Below are 15,378 nucleotides of genomic sequence, written 5' to 3' on the forward strand. Positions count from 1 at the left end.
TTTCAAAGAATTTTCTTAATGCAACTTGGTGTCCAAGGCGATATTTGGATTTCACATTCATATCCTCCACGTACACTTCGACTTCTTTATGCATCATGTCATGGAGTAAGGCAGTCGCTGCTCTTTGAAACGTGGCACCCACGTTTTTTAACCCGAATGGAATTACTGTGTAGCAGTAAGTGCCCCATGGTGTTATGAAGGTTGTTTTCTCCATCAATTCTTCCGCCATGAGAATCTGGTTTTAACCCGCATACCCATCCTTAAATGAGAGAAGTGCATGATTGGCTGTATTATCTACTAGGATGTCGATGTGTGGTAAAGGCAAGTCGTCCTTTGGACATGCCTTGTTGAGATCCCTATAGTGGACACACATCCTTACCCTACCATCTTTCTTGGGAACTGTTACCACATTAGCGACCCATTCTGGATACTTGGATACCTTGATAAAACCTGTAGTTATTTGTTTTTGAACTTCTTCTTTTATTTTAAGTGCTACGTCGGGTTTCATTCGACGCAACTTTTGTTTTACACGTTTCATTCCCGGAATTAGTGGTAAGTGTGTTGAGCGATTTCTCTGTTTATACCTAGCATATCTTCATATGACCAAGCAAAGACATCGATAAATTCTTTATGTAGATATATTAATTGAATTCTTTCTTCTTGATTTAATGTTAAGCCAATTTTAACTTTACTTTTAACAGTGGGATCTTTTGAGATGCTAACTGTTTCAGTTTCCTCAATTATTGCCATTTTATTCTCAAGGGCTTCCATTTCTTTAATTATTTCTTTGTCATTTTCATTATTAGCAAAGCAATGCTCGTCATCTTGGGTAAGGGAATAACACGAGTAGTAAGAGGAAGAAGACATGTTATTTAGTTCTTGAATCATTACATCAAAAAGGGAAAGGTTTGCTTGGACCTGACTACTAATATTCTAGGGGTAGGTGCTAAACTAGGTTCTATAGTAGGAGGTGAAACTATAAGGGACTTAGAAGACTCGATTATAGAAGACTCAAACTCAGACTCTGACTCTGAATCAGACAACTCGGACTCATCAAACATAGGTCCTTCTCCCGTGGTTATAGATATCTTCCTTCTACTTGGTGTAGTCACTTTTAAAGTCTTACGCCAGCCCTTGAGTAGTCCTTCCGCTGGAGCTTGGAGGGGTCAAAGTTTTCACTTTTTGGCACGATTTGTATAAGTGCGGAGTTCTCGTCGACACGCTTAGGCTCATTTTTCTCATACCCAAAGAGGAGACCCATGACATTAAAGTCAAAGCATGGAGGTGCTTGTTCCTTGTAAATAAGAGTTGGGATCTCATCTAGAAAGTTGCAATCCAAGAAGATTTCGAATCCAGGCTGGCGTATCCCATTTCTGACAAGTGGTTCTGGGAATTGGGTAGTCTTCTCCCTCTTTTATGAATTGTCCATTTAATGTAAGAGGGTAGTGATCCATTGGCATTGCATCTTTCTGGGTGCGAGTTGTTCTTCATGCATTGGACTTTTCCCGGGCTTGCTTAAGATCTTCTAGAGTTGGTTCGAAACCAAGTCCAAAAGTATCCAACTTAGGGAGGCCAGGTAGTCCCATTCGTTTAGCTTTCCTTTTTTCTTTCCTAGAGTCATTCCAGGAAAGTGCCCTTGTCTTTTAAGGATAGCATTGACCACGAGATTTGAGTGGGGGTTATAGTCAAGAGGGGTCTTTTCATCTTCTTCGATAAGAGAGACCTCTTCGGCGTTAAAGCCCCACAAGTCTTCGTCATTCTCATCGTGCTCCATGTTAATGATTGGTTTATCAACCGCTTTAATTCTCATAGGGGAAATATCAATGTGATAGGAATTCCTCCAACTATGGCTTTTACATGTTGATGGAGGGATGAAGGGACAGCCTTAAGGTCATGAAGCCAAGGGCATCCCAACAATAAGTCGAATGAAGCCTTGATGTCTACTACTTGAAAAGTAGTGCTATGTTCAATGACTCATACAGTGACATTCATAGTAATGGTTCCAAGGGCTTAGCGACGAGTATTGTCATAGGCTCTTATTCCTTGTGTGGATGGGGATGAATCTTCATCTTTTATTCCCAACATTCTAGCGGTGCGGAGTGGGCACACATTAATTGGCGAACCATTGTCTATAAGGGTCATGGGTACATTCATTCTTTTACATACCACCATGAGATTCAAGGCTTCATTGTGTTTATCACCTTCCGGGGTAAATCCTTGTCGGAAAAAGTGATTAAGTTGATAGGACTAGGGAGGTCACTTGTAAGGAAGTTGGTCAACCCTTCTAGAGTAGTCTCAGAATATGCCTACTTTTGCTAGAGCATCAATTACTACAACCCTATGTTCGTGAGATGAAGCTAGAAGTTTCCAAACATTCATCTCAACCTTAGTCTTTTTGAGTTGTTTGACAATATCATTGTCTTCAATGAAGGGTGCTGGAACTTGTTGAGTTGTAGGTATAGGTACAGTTGTGCCTGGTGGTTAAATCTCCCAGACCTTGTAAGCATAGTGATTGGGGAATCTTCATCCTCATCCTAATTGTCACTATTGTCTTCAATAGGGTAAAGTGCAGCAAGTGGTGGTTCTTCCATGTCTTTGAGGTACACATCTTCATCATCATTGTCCCAAATCTCATTGATGTTGGCATCGTTGTCCCAAATTTTGCTAGCATCCATACTTGGGATATTGACAAAGAGTTTCCCATTATCTACTAGTATTAGGATGTATTCCTTGAACCTAAAACAGTTCTCAGTTGTGTGCCCTTCAGATTGATGGTATTTGTAGTAGAATTTGTCCATCCTTTTAAGGGATTCGAATTACTTTTGCTCAAGAGGCTTAACCATACCCCTTTCAAGGAGCATGTCAATCAAAGGCTCTTTCATAAGTGATGCCTATGGTGTATAAAACCTGTTATTCCTTTTCATTGGTGGCTCAACAACGTTGAAAGTAAATGGTTTCCTTCCAACGGTGTTTGAAGAAGAAGAAGGGTTACACTTCTTTTTGGGTACACGTTTATTTTCTATTTTATCTACCCTCTTGAAAAGAACTTGAAGTTCAAGGCTCATTTCTTGAAGAACATCAATAAGGTTATTTATTTTCTTCCTTAGTAGGATTTTGGAAAGGACTAGCAATGTCTTCATTGGTAGTTTATTATTGAAAATCAATCATGGCATCGAAGAAATCTCCTCTTCTTCTTCTTCAATAGCATGAACTTCTTCCACAGGGGGTTCTTCAACAATCACATGCTTTTTTTGATGGATTGATATACATATTCATTCCTAGCTGAGATCATGGCACATACATAAGGTATTTCGCTGGTTATCCTGCGATATACCCCATCTATTTTATAGATAGATGGGTAGAGAAAATTAAAATAAAGAATTTTTTTATGTTTTCAATTTTCTTGGCTTGATAAGGTTTGATGGATATGTTGGATCCTCTTCATCAAGGAATCTGAAAGTGGAGAAGTATTCATGCTTGGTTTCTTGCTAGCAGGAGGCATTGGAAGTTTGTTGTTATCAATCAACTGTTGGAAAGCTACCTTTAATTTCCAACAACTTTTAGTAGAATGGCCCCCACCTTGATGATACTTGCAGTGTGCATTTGGATTCCAACTAGGCGTTCTTTTTTCAAGTGCTGGATCTTGAATAGGTCCAATGGGAGTGATGAGTCCCTTAGCATGAAGACAATCGAAGGCAGTATCATAGCTCATCCCAATAGGGGTAAACTCCCTTCTAAATTGCTTTCTTTGCCCTTGATTATTCATGGCTAGGACGTCATTTAGATTAAAGGTACTAACATTGTTACTAGAGTGGATGTTTTTGGAAGAAGAAGGATTGTCGTTCTTCTTTCCTTTCCAACCACTGTTGTTACTACTGTTAGCAGCTTTCTGTTTTGCACGGTCGTCTTCAATTTCAATGCCTATGTTATAGACAGCTTTGAAAGTATTTATATTACATTGATATTTCAAATTCTTTTGGTATTTTTCTTGGAGGTTCTTCATGAACATCCTTACAGATTTTTTCTCGCTTGGAACTTCAATCATTCTCTTGTGTTGACTTGTGTTTGTAAATAAAGTCTTAACAAACTAACCAATGACTAAAAAGGACTTTGCTTAATTAATTATTGTTTAACTAATTTAAATTTATAAAGTCTAAACATACTTGACTTAGCAAGACTATAGGCTTATACCTTTGAGAGAATTACCAAAAACAAATTAAATTAACGTCCCGTTAGTCGGTGCGAAAATTTAATTTTGTGCCGCGAAACGCCAGTTTTATCACGACGCGACAGTCTTATCGCACCGCGATGGAACCAGCGCGTCGCGACAATTCCATCGCCACGCGATGGTTCGGTTTTTTTTTTTTTTTTCCGAGTCTACGTGTCGAGTCTAAACTTCATATTTAACCAATTTAATTTATAATCGATCCCTTAACTTAGTCTTTGTTTGAGTCCAATCACATAATTAGTTTATGGTTATTACACGAGTCTTAAGCATGTCACTTTCACTCAAGAGTCAATGCACACACCTTGTATATGTCTTTTCATCATTACCATGTCTAGATTCTTGTGTGCGTTTTTTCCGTCATTTTTTAAGGGGGGTAAGTCGGATATTGACCTCCCAACATAAACCAGGTTGCTTAAAACTTGATTTAATCCCCATACTTGTTCCCAAAATATGCACCCATTTTTTGCTTTTTCAACCCAATAAAAAAATAAGAGTCAATTTGAGTCAAGTCATTAAAAGAGTCAATGGTTTAATTTTATAGCGCTTGGTCAAGGAGAGAAGGGCGTTTAATCAAGGACAACACTTTCGTTCATGTACTACTCTTTGATAAACCGATTCAACGAAGAAAAAAGTTCGTAACAATGGCCAATCAAGAAGAATTTGAGAAACTTCAAGAAACCGTAAATGGACTTGCTGAGATGCTCAAGGGACTCACCACTCGAGTCAACGACCCTAACAAGAAAGTACCGGTCGAAACCATCAAGCGCATGGAAGATATCTTGAGTCAAATCTCAAATGACTACAAGTATTTTGACATAAGTTCTAAGGGAGTCTTAATGGATAAGGAACTTCTTCCGCAAAAGTTCTCTGCCAATGACATTCCAAAAATCAAAGCTTTCGACAATCCTTACTTCCATTTGGGGCATTCGAAACAATAATGGAGATCAAGGGAATTGACAAGAAGGTTTTCCCTTCGCTCTTCCCACTTTCTCTTGAACCAGTATGCCAGCAATGGTTATTCTCCATGGACACCGAGAAGATCGCTACTTGGGAGTCTATTACACACGCTTTTATTGATAGATACAAATGTAATATTAAATTAGAAGCCGATCATAGGGAACTTGAAATGCTTAAAAAAAAGAGAATGAAGGTTTTACAGGCTTTTACAACAAGTGGAAGGAAACTTCCGCTAGCAGCAGCTCAGATCTGCCTGTTAGGAAAGGTGGGTTCTTGTTCCACCTGTTGAACTTTTTGTTCCTGACTTTGTCAAGACAAAAGATGATGTAGAATGTATTTCTCCAATCTTTCCACTTAATCTCCCTCCCCATAGTAATCATATAGCTCTTGTGGCTAGACAGCTGGAGCCAGCCGATCCTGCTTCTTTTTAGGGTTCGACTAAGGTAATGCATATGGGCGAATGCTTCTAACCTGGGGTCTAATTTGTGCATTTCGCAGCCGGCAACATAGCTCAAGATGTTGAACCAAGAATTTGGGGCTAGTTTCCAAATACCCAGCTGGTATACATCCAGGATCCGCTCCACAACCGGATGTACAGGAAATCTTAGGCCAGCTTTAATAGACGCCTCATAGCAGCCAAAACACTCGTCCCTGTAGCTGCACCCCTATGGCAAGACTACGGTGTCTTCAGCATCCGGTGTGCATAGGATGTAATCATGTCCCATGACATGATCAGCTCTGAAGCTACCAATTTTCTCCGCTGTCAATTTCCGCCTGCCTGCGGGAAAATGATGGTAGTAGGAGGCAAATTGCTCTCGGCGGTTAGTTGATGGCTCCGCCCAATCTGCTCCCAATTCTACTGAGAGGGATTCTCTCGCGGTCTCTAGCCAAGAGTGCATCTCTTCAGAGTCATCGGAGAATTTGCTGGAAATGCTTGGCTCAGAGTCACTATCTGAGCTCTTGGACCTAGTGTCCGCCTGATGGGCTAGATCAACAAAGCCCGACATATCTTGTTGAACCTTCTCCCCTGATTCTTCTAAAATGGAATCACTAGGAGTGCTTTGGGCACCTGGCGTCACGTCAGATACCTCACTGATAGGCGCATGGAAGTAGGAGTCGTATGAGTTTGTCACCCTTGTAGTTCTCTTAATTCTGGCCATAGCGTCCTGCACATGCACATAGATAGTCGGACTAGGGGCAGTTCGCAAAGGGTGGTCCAGCAAGGGGAAGTCGGCACTCCTAGTTCTAGATTCAGCTGTCCCCGGTGACCGGCTGATCACTAACCTAGGTCGTGCCATGTGCTTTTGGGAAACCATTTTCAAAAAGAAAAAGAAACAAAGAGAATGCACAAAAGAAAAACAGGCGTTTACCTTTGGTTTGTAGAGATGAAGGTGCTTGAAAAATCTTCGGCAGCCGTGAGAACAGGCGGTCTGATAGCAGGCGGCAATCGTTCTTTTTCTAAAAAGGACAAAGTTCTCAAATCAAGAAAGCTCTGTCTGGAAATTTTAGAGATGTCCAAACAAATGATTTGGACATCCCCTATTTATAGTGGGGTGAATTTCAAGGGGAGTAAAAAAAAAAGGTAAAAACCGTTGTCCAATCAGAATGTGACATCTGTCACAGGCGCCACATGGCAAGCCATGTCACCCTTGTGAGGGGAAAATGATTAGGGGATTTTTTCCCACCACGTGGACCAGTGACATCCTACCACGTGTCATCCACGTGGACCAACTAGAGTCTGCCACGTGTCACCTCGTGAGAGGTCCAAGGTGGACCCATCAGGCCATGACACGTGGCAGACATATTGCCAACTAGGTAAGTGGCCTTTGAATGCCCCAAATACCTAGGCAAGCCCAGTTCGTCCTAGGTTTCTAAAACCTAGTACTGGGCTTGCACTTCGATACCCTATTAAAGGGAGATGTTCCCCCTAAGGAATAGGGATTCTGAAAAAATAAAAAAAACACATGCGTACATTAATTGCTGAGCATTAACTCCGGCTTTAATTGCGCTACTTGAGAGCTAAGGCTATGATTTCGAGGTTATCTCATATAGTCGGATGATCACTTCTCTCCAGTAAGAAGCCTGATCCCCTTTACTTTCCGCTCTTTTTACATTCGAACACGTTCTAACTTGATTGTCGGAGGCAGAACTCCCACCCACAGGAGTCTCTGTTGTTTTGCAGGTACACGCGTCCAGAATTCAATCTTGGTGTTGTAACTCTCCCGCAGGACATTCAAAAAACCCTGAAACAAAGGATACCTAGTAAAATTTGAAAAGCAAAGAGGTATCTTGTGAATTTTATTACTTCCTTAGGAGTACATGATAAAAATACGTTTAGTAAAACTATGCATTAAGTTGTTGTAGGTATGTGGCATAGTTGTTAAAATCCCGATCCGAATCTTACGATCCTACGATTCTACGATAACAAATTGCGTGATCGATCCGGATCTTTGGTAGGATCTTAAAGTTTGTAGGATCTTACGATCCTACTCCAATATTAATTATGAGTGGTAGGATCTCAACACGATCCTACAATTTTATTACAATCCTACGATCCGATCCAACATTTTATCATAATATGAGACTTTGATTTACTTTAAAATATTTTTTTATCACTCATTAGGTTATATGCACCTAAATTTAATGTATTCAATAATTATCGCTAATAAATTAGCGAATTCAAGACATTAATATGATTTTATCAATTGACAACTTGCAATTGTCATAGTTAAGGTCTCATTCTTGACAAATTTGCACATAATTTATTAACTTAAACTTGTGTTATTAATCTTCTAGCTACCATACAGATAAAGCTAAATGAAGATCGACCTTTCTTAAGCAAATCAATGTCTTTTAGCATTGAAACTCCTTAGAAGAAATGTTTTTAAGTCAATTTATAGCATAATATATAATATTATTCGTTATTAAATAAGATATTACGATCCTACGATCCGATTCTATCGATTCGATCCCACACCCCCCCCCCCCATCGATCCAAGGTAGGATCCCGATCGTAACAACTTTGGCCAAAAAAAGTATGACCCATTTCGAGCTAATGCTGCAGGCTAAGCTTGGCCCAACTTTGGGCCAGTTAAATTGAGCCTAATTAAACCCGCTATATCGGGCAAAAATGAGTTGGTTTTTCAAGCCAAAATTGAGCTATGCTTATTTTTTTTAACTAATAATGTAGCGTAGATTAAATTGAGCCTAAACCCACTATAGTGAGCCAAAATCGTCCCCAAAACTCTATTTATTTGAAAATAATCGAGCCAAGCTGGAATTCATACCCTTTAATCTACCCTAACCTGGCATTTTTTTAGCCGGGTCAGGCCAAGATTAATTAGGTCTGCTGCGCATATTGGGCTGGCAAGTTGGGTAGGTTAGCTTGCGGGGTCAGACTGGTTGTTCAAAGTGGATCATGCTATTCGTGTGGACCAGACCAATGACATATCTATCCCTGAATCCGGACTGTGTCGGGTTGAAACGAGCAAGATCCAATTGACCCAACAACCACAGGGCAGGGTGGGTTATGTCCAACCCGATCCACTTGCCACCTCTAATTATGAGGGATTTTGTTCTAAAGGTTGAACAACGTGACACCTTAAGAGTAGATAATTTGAGTTTTTTTCACATCTCATTTATTACTCCCTCCGTCCCTAAAGATATGAGATGTTGGACTTTTTTCACTATTTATGTATTAGCTTTGACCATAATTTTTTTCCAAACATAATAATTACATATTTAAGCATAAAATATGTTGTTATATAGGAATTTATATAAAGTTTCACAATATAGTTTTTTAAAAAAAATTTCATTAATATTTATTTTTATACAAATAACGTCAAACTAGTGCATAATCACGTTTGCAATGTTGACTGTGTCAAGTATTATGGGATATAGGGAGTATTCAATTTAATTAATAATATACATATATTACATGTTTTTTTTAGAACTACCACAAATCCAAAAAGATTTGGATTTTGGCTTTCGGTTTTCGATTTGGATTTTGGCTAAATTAAATTCGATCCAAAATATAATTCAGTTTTCAATTTTTCCATCCGATCTAATCCAAATTATTCTCCCAATCCAATTCGATCCAACCCGAATTGAAATTCGGTTAATTGGATCCGGTCTAAAAATCCGAATTAAAATACGTTAATTTTTAGCGTCTAATAAATTAGTACGGTAATGTAAAAATAAGAGTGAAATTATAAACATAATATTTTGTCCAATCTTTAAGATTAATATAAACCTTGAAAGTAGTCATGATTAACAAAAATTAGGTTAGGTCCCGTGCCATGCACGGTAGTTTTCACTAATTATTATTAGTTTAAATCTATATTTAATTATAATAATTACCTTATTGCAAAAAATAAACTAAAAAATTCGTAATTATAAAAATAAAAATAAAATTATTTCATACTAAAGAAAATGGTTGGAGTATTACATGCAAGACTAATAAAAATAATTATGGATTATAAGTTACAAAGTCATATGTAGAAAAATATTTTTGCATAATATTAAATAAAGAATAATATTTTTCTCGAATGTGTATAATTGGAATAAAATTACCAAATAGCTAGCTTGAGAAATATTATTGCATAATATTAAATATTCTTGAAGAAGCTGTGGCAAACCAAAAAAATTAAATTATTTTGGTGGAATTTTTTTAAAAAGGAGATGATATATGTCATTCATGGTTTGACCATTAAAATAATATAGAGTATGTAATAAAATATAGTTATTGTTGTAGATTTTTGTGTTAAAGTCAATTTGATGCAATATAACATAAAGATGCTTTTTTTTCGTACTATAAATTAAATCCATTTGATTGTAATATATCAGAAAAAGAAAAAAAAATCATTTTAAACAAGTAATATTAATATTAGGAATAAGAATATTAAATTTTTATTATAATATATAAATTAAATATATATAATTTTATCATTTTAAATAAGTTGTCAATAAAAACGATATAAAAAGAAAAACAAAGTTTCAAATATATATATTTTTGAAAAATGGTATTTGGAGGGAAAAAATTACACCAGGAAATGACATGTGTCATTCCTAGTGTCTAGCACAATTTAATTAGAATGAAAAAATCAATAAGGGAGTATAAAAATAATTAATCATAAATTGAGGGTTTTTTAAAAGAGAAAATCTTTAATATGCTTTGATTAATTGATATTCACACTTTTATTTATTTATTTATTAAGAATTATTTTTTCCAATCATGAATTTGGAAGGACATAAAATACGAAATAAAAAAAATGATGTCATAAGTGTTTCGGGGTTTTTTGGATGTCTTGCGAAAGAGTAATAACACCAAGACTGGCCTCCGAACGCCTGTACCTGTAGAACAATGAAGACTCCTGTGGGTGGGAGTTCTGCCTCCGACAATCAATTTAGAACGTGTTTGGATGTAAAAAGTGTGGAATATAAAGGGGATCAGGCTCCTCTTAGGAGAGAAGTGATCACTCGGCTATCTGAGATAACCTCGAAATTCGAGCCTTAGCTCCCAAGTAGTGTAATTAAAGCTGGAGTTAATGCTCAGCAATTAATGTACACGTGTATTTAACAATTTCTGAATGATGTTCCTCAAGGGGAACATCTCCCTTTTATAGGGTCTCGAAATGCGTGCCCAGTACTAGGTTTCAAAAACCTAAGACGGACTGGGCTTGCTTAGGAATTTGGGTCGTTTAAGGCCACTTTACTGGTTAGCAATCTTTCTGCCACGTGTCGTGGCCTGATTGGTCCACCTTGGACCTCTCACGAGGTGACACGTGGTGGACTCTGGTTAGTCCACATAGATGACACGTGGCAAAATTTAATTGGTCCACGTGGCGAGGTTATATCCCCTAATAATTTGCTCCTCACAAGTGTGACGTGGCTTGCCACGTGACGCTTGTGACAGATGTCACATTCTGATTGGCCAATGGTTTTTACCGTTTTATTTTATTTTATTTTATTTTTACTGTCCCTTGAAATTCACCCCCCTATAAATAGGGCATGTCCCAATCATTTTTTGGATATTTACAAAAAATTCAGACAGAACTCTTGACTTGAGAACTTTGTCTGTTTTTAAGAAAGAACAACTGTCGCCTGCTACCAGATCGCCTGCTCTTACAGCCGCTGCAGATTTTTCAAGCACCATCATCTTTATAAACTAACGGTAACCACCTGTTTTTCTTTCGTGCTTTCTCTTTGTTTCTTTTTCTTTTTTGAAAATGGTTTTCTAAAAGCACGCGGCAAAGCCTAGGTTATTGATCAGCCAGTCACCGAGGACGACTGAATCTAGAACTAGGAGTGCCGATTGCCCCTTGCTGGACCACCCTTTGCGAACTGCCCCAAGTCCGACTCTCTATGTGTCTGTGTAGGACATCATGGCCAGAACTAAGAAAACTGTAAGGGTGACAAACACAAACGGCTCCTCCTTCTATGCGCCTGTTAGTGAATTATTTGACGTGCTGCATGGCGCCCCCAACACCCCTAGTGATTCCATTTTAGAAGAATCAAGGGAGTACTCAAAATGACATGTCGGGCTTTGTTGATCTAGTACATTAGGCGGACTCTAGGTCCGAGAGCTCAGGTAGTGACTCTAAGCCATGTACTTCCAGCAAATTCTCTAATGACTCTAAAGAGAGGCACTCTCAGCTAGAGACCGCAATAGAATCCCTCTTAGTAGAATTGGGAGAAGATTAGGCAAAGTTGTCTGCTACCCGCCGAGAGTAATATGTCGCCTACTATCATCATGTTCCCGTAGGCTAGCGGAAAATGATGCAGATAAAATAGGGAGCTTTAGAGCTGACTATGTCATGGGGCATGGTTTTATTTTATGTACGCAGGATGCGAGGACACCGTAGTCTGGCCAGAGGGGTCCAGTTACGGGGACGAGTGTTTCGGCTACTATGAGGCAGCTATTAAGGCTGGCCTAAGATTTCCTCTTCATCCGGATGTGGAGGGAATCCTAGACACATACCAGCTAGGTGTCTAGCAACTAGCCCCAAACTCTCGGTTCAACATCTTGGGCTATGTTTCCGGCTGCGAAATGCACGAAGTAGACCCCAGCTTTGAAGCATTCGTCCACATGCACTACCTCAGCCAGACCCCAAAAACAAGCAAAACCGGCTGGTACCAGTTGTCTAGCCACAAGTACTATATGATGACTTTGGGGAAGGAGAACAAGTGGAGAGATTGGAGAAATACTTTTTACATTGTCTCTAGCCCTGAAAAAGTCAGGAATAAAAGTTTAACAGGTGGAACATGATCCCACCTTTCCTAACAGGCAGATCTGAGCTGACGCCTGTTCCTCGTAGAGCCAGAGAAGAGATCCTTGACAAAGGCTTCTTCAAAGTGGATATCCAAGCAAACCCCAAAATTAGGGCGAAGGAGTTCATTCCTCTAAATTATATTCCCAAGTATAACTGGCTATACGATAGGACATATGTGGCCACCTGTGTTTTGTAAGACTTGGTTGACTTTGTGTTAAACTAACTATTTGATTCATCTTTTATAGATAAAGCTATGGAAAAGCTCTTGGCCTCAAAGAAATCTGTTGCCTAGTACAGCTCGGCCATCCTGGGCAAGCGGTCAGTTGAAGAGTCGTCTACTTCGCACGCGCCCAAGGTGAACTTCTTTCAACTTTGAATAAGTCTCATTTAGCTTTTTTGTCGCCTGCTTCTTACTTATTGTGGTTATTATTGCAAGGAAACTTAACCAAGCCTTCCTCCTCCTCACAGTCGGATCCTAAAATTAGAAAACAGGCGGCTGGTGACGTGACGACTCTTAGGAGAGCCAGGAAGCATGTGGCCTCAATGCAAGGGAAGAACCCACCTCCAAAATCTCCAGCCGTTCCTGAGGGAATTTGACCAGGGAAAGAGAAGGAGGCGGCTACTGAAGGTATCAAAGATTTGTTTCCTTTTCCTTACCCCTTAAGGGTCAAATTCAATCAGCAGTCATCTAGCACCTCTAAAAGCAATCGGTCTATTGGCCGAATTTACACCAAGTACTTACAGGGTATTGATTGTGCATATGCCTCTCAAAGGCCGGATCTTGTACACCTGTCCAAGTCCATGCTGAAAGTCGTCTCCCTTAAGGACAGGGAGGCGGTTAGAGGAGTCAACACCCTCAACCTGGACGCCATCCTTGCTCTTCTTACGGAGGTATACTAGTAAAAATTTTCTATTCCTAGTTTATATAATTTGTGAGCCGCTTGTAACTCACGTCCGTTTGTTGGCCGAGTGCATTCTATTCTGCGAGTACACGGTCTTCGCAGTCCCTTAAACGAGAAGACCAAAGAGGTAAAGGCTGCGAAGGCTCAGGCTTCCTCTGTTTTTGACACAGCTATGTTTCAGATTGCTCAAAATGAACTACTGACATATTGTGTTATCAGGCGGCTGCCAACTTGCAGGTCAAAACGGATTTAGAGGCGGCTATGAAAAGGATCTCGGAGTTGGAGGCGTCCGTGAAAGACCTAAAGGCTGAGTTCGAGCCTCTTGAGGAGGCGGACAAAGAAGCATTCGACCTCCGTACTAGAATGGACAAGCTCAAACTCCGCATGTAGAACCAGGAGACCCAAATTGCCAAGAAGTATAACTCAAGGGCTGATGAAGAAAAGCAGGCCCTAGTCAAGGACATGATGGACGACTGCAGCGCCATCATGAAGATGAAATGGGGGGTTCTCTTCCCAGAGACCAGCTATGAGAACTAGGAGAATTAGTTTGTCGCCTCCTGCAAGGAATACAATGAACGAATCCTGAACCAAGCCCAAGAGGGTGAGGAAGAGGAAGAGGAGAAGTCCTCTGATTCTACATTAGGGGAGTCGAACCAGGAAGAGGAGGAGGAGGGGGATGCGGATACCGAAAAAGAGCAGTGGCCGACTAGGAAACCAAAGGATACGACTGTTGATGCTGAACAACCCCCTCCCGCTGCTTAAGCCTTTCTTATTTGAATATCAACTCTCTTCGGCCTGCGAGCCGCTTGTTTTGTATCATTACCCGACCAAGGGGTCGTGGTTTCCTGACAATCATAACATTTTTGTTGGTCTTTTCACCGACTGTTTAAATGAATCATCCGGCAGTTTTGTCGGATTTTCCAATTTGCACTTTCCTTTGAATTTTTGCATTTCATCAATTTTTTTAAGTATATCTTGCCTTTGTGTACGAATGCTTTGAACATTTTTCAATATGCCGATCGTTTTGGTATACAGACTGTTTTTGCCCCTAGGCGGTTGCGCGCCTAGTTTTCAAAGGCTAATGGATTGACTTGGAAATCTTTAATGCATTAAAGAGTATAGCTGATTTCTTAGTCAATCAATCACTATGGTGATTGCCCCAAACCAGGCGGACAGACGGCCATTGGACAGACGGTCATACACTCAGCATGATCCGGCTCTCAACCTTAATATAGTTCTTTTAGACGAACCACACTTAGCTACTAAGTTTTGTACTTAGTTTATTTTATTGATCGTAAATTGTCCGTTTGTTTGATGTTTAACCAAAGTAGCAACCGCTTGTTGGGTTACAGGCGGTAGCTATAATTGTTTCTCTAACCAAAATAGGAACAGTGGCCGAACGCAGTCTGTTTATCAAAAGGAAAGGCGGCTTCATTCGTACCGTTTAGGTTCCATTTTAGGTTATTCAGGTCGAGCGACTATGAATTAACCTTTAGGATTAATCAATATTTGTCATCTTGGTTTGAGTAAATAGAAGAAGTAGACGGTCGTTAGCCGCATGTTGTTTCCTCACAAGTGCTAAGCTTTAGACTTAGCTTTTTACTCAATTAGCTGCTAAATGTGGAACTTAGCTTATATCCTCAAATTTTTCCGACAGTGTTGCCCTTGAGCAACAACAGTCGGCATCTGACTTTGATATTATAGACTACCGCATGTTTCTAGAGAAGTCAGTAGTCTTTGTTGTCTTAGTCTCATTTGATCAGTTCACAGAGAAATGTGCCACCCAAATGGGAGATGCTCTCTGCGACGAATTCACCCAAATGGATGTTGCCGGACGCTTGCTCATGTTAGGGACAGACGTATTGTTTTATAAATTAAGAATATTCGGGCATAGGCCTCATTTTGATCGAGGCCATAGGCTTGACTTAGATCATCCGGCCATAGGCCTCATTTGTTCTTAGTGGAACAACATATAGCTGCTAAGTTTGCTAGACTTAGATTATTTCTACTCATGTTGGAG

This window comes from Chenopodium quinoa, unplaced genomic scaffold (genome assembly GCF_001683475.1).
Source record: "Chenopodium quinoa cultivar QQ74 unplaced genomic scaffold, ASM168347v1, whole genome shotgun sequence".
NCBI classification, from domain to species: Eukaryota; Viridiplantae; Streptophyta; class Magnoliopsida; order Caryophyllales; family Amaranthaceae; genus Chenopodium; species Chenopodium quinoa.